Below are 2,624 nucleotides of genomic sequence, written 5' to 3' on the forward strand. Positions count from 1 at the left end.
TAGATCCATCAATAAGAGTATCATTATGAAATAAAAAATAAGCACAACAAATCAATCAAGCTACCATGACTATATTCTAGAGCAGTGGTTGCCAACCGCGGTCCTCAAGGACCCCCAACAGTCCTGGTTTTCATTATAGCTAAATCAGTGCACAGGTGAAATAATCAGCTGATCTGTAACCAACCTGCTCTCATCCATCAGCTGATTATTTCACCTGTGCACTGGTTCAGCTATAATGAAAACCAGGACTGTTGGGGGTCCTTGAGGACCGCGGTTGGCAACCACTGTTCTAGAGTACTTCAGGAGCACTCTAATTATACGCTTGGCTTTTATATACCAGATCCCTGTTTGGCAGAAAATCATCCTTGTATTTGGAGTGATTGTGGTTGAAACAGTCATTGTCCCTCAGATTATTTCATTACCATTTCCAGACTCAGTAAGTATCATATACATTCTTGTATCGGAAACCGGAATATCATCCTTTATTTATTTATACTGAATACTAGTGACTTCTTCCTGTGTTTGTTTGCTAAGGTTATCTGCCCAACATTGTTTACTGGCACTGGAGTGTGGATCCTTAGTGTGGGAAGTGCACGGACGTGACATTTTAAGGTACATCGTGTTTAAGAGAAAGATGAAAAAAGTATTGCTGATTGGTGGCTATATTTAGCAACCAATCAGCAATCACTACCCAGGTGCTGAACAAAAAATTGTTCGGCATCTAAGCTTATATTACTTCTTTTCAAATAAAGATAAAAAAAATTGATAATAGAAGAAAATTAGAAAGTTGCTTAAAATTGCTGCTCTATCTGAATCATGAAAGAAAAAAATTGGGTTTAATGTCCCTTTATACACAAAAATACCAGGGGCGTATTTAGGTTTTGTGCTGCCCTAGGCACTCAAAATTCTGCTCCCAGGCATTAATTATTATGTAGGATAGCCTTATGCTTATCACAGGCATTAGTTAGTACGTAGGATAGCCTTATGCTTATCCCAGGCATTAATTAGTATGTAGGATAGCCTTATGCTTATCCCAGGCATTCATTAGTATGTAGGATAGACTTATGCTTATCCCAGGCATTCATTAGTATGTAGGATAGCCTTATGCTTATCCCAGGCATTAATTAGTACATAGGATGGTGTTATGCTTATACTAGACATTAATTAGTACATAGGATAACTTTATGCTTATCCCAGGCATTAATTAGTATGTAGGATAGCCGTATGCTTATCCCAGGCATTAATTAGTACATAGGATAGCGTTATGCTTATACCAGACCAGACATTAATTAGTACATAGGATAGCTTTATGCTTACCCCAGGCATTAATTAGTACATAGGATAGCCTTATGCTTATCCCAGGCATAAATTAGTACATAGAATAGCCTAATGCTTATCCCAGGCATTAGTTAGTATGTAGGATAGCCTTATGCTTATCCCAGGCATTAATTAGTACATAGGATAGCATTATGCTTACCCCAGGCATTAATTAGTATATAGAATAGCCTTATACTTATCCCGGGCATTAATTAGTACGTAGGATAGCCTTATGCTTATCCCAGGCATTACTTATTACATACGATAGCCTTATGCTTATCCCAGACATTAATTAGTACATAGTATAACTTTATGCTTATCCCAGGCATTAATTAGTATGTAGGATAGCCTTATGCTTATCCCAGGCATTAATTAGTACATAGGATAACTTTATGCTTATCCCAGGCATTAATTAGTACATAGGATAGCCATATGCTTATCCCAGACATTAATTAGTACATAGGATAGCATTATGCTTAACCCAGGCATTAATTAGTATATATGATAGCCTTATGCTTATCCCAGGCATTAATTAGTACCTAGGATAGCCTTACTCTTATCCCAGGAATTAATTAGTATGTAGGATAGCCGTATGCTTATCCCAGGCATTAGTTAGAATGTAGGATAGCCTTATGCTTTTCCCAGGCATTAATTAGTACATAGCATAGCGTTATGCTTATCCCAGTCATTTATTAGTATGTAGGATAGCCTTATGCTTATCACAGTCATTAATTAGTATGTAGGATATCCTTATGCTTATCCCAAGCATTAATTCATATGTAGGATAGCCTTATATTTATCCCAGGCATTAATTAGTACGTAAGATAGCCTTATGCTTATCCCAGGCATTAATTAGTACGTAGGATAGCCTTATGTTTATCCCAGGCAATAATTAGTATATAATGTTGCTAAGAAACAGTGTGAAAGCACTAACATTATTTTTCTTTTCAGGCAACTCCAGAAAAATGTTATAAATTGGAACAACAAAGAACAACACCTGGTGAAAACAAGATTTCCCTGCCGTAAATCAATGTTTAATTAACTAGTTAAAAGGACATAGAAAATCCCTTTTACTATTGTTGCTATGTTATTCTGCTAAAGATAAAGTTATATCAAACAGAGAAAGAAGTTTAAACAAAACTAATTTCACTCAAAGTCACCGACACCCTTCCATTTTATTTTAATTAAATAAATAATACAAATATCAAGCAATAGCGTCGATCAAAATCTATACAGGCTGAGACCTTTCCTGCTCTTTTTTTTTTTTTTAAATATTCTAAAAGGCCACTTTTCAATTCATCGTAACC

At 35.8% G+C, this 2,624-nt stretch overlaps 1 long non-coding RNA gene across 1 annotated transcript; it reads left to right on the forward strand.

The window, feature by feature from the left end:
- The first annotated feature begins 354 nt into the window (after positions 1 to 354).
- Positions 355 to 2,373, forward strand: LOC128642221 (uncharacterized). The gene is made up of 3 exons (XR_008399634.1): positions 355 to 436; positions 535 to 612; positions 2,269 to 2,373. It is a non-coding gene; the product is annotated as an uncharacterized LOC128642221 (long non-coding RNA).
- Positions 2,374 to 2,624: the final 251 nt, after the last annotated feature.

The sequence above is a fragment of the Bombina bombina genome, chromosome 11, assembly GCF_027579735.1.
Source record: "Bombina bombina isolate aBomBom1 chromosome 11, aBomBom1.pri, whole genome shotgun sequence".
Taxonomy (NCBI): domain Eukaryota; kingdom Metazoa; phylum Chordata; class Amphibia; order Anura; family Bombinatoridae; genus Bombina; species Bombina bombina.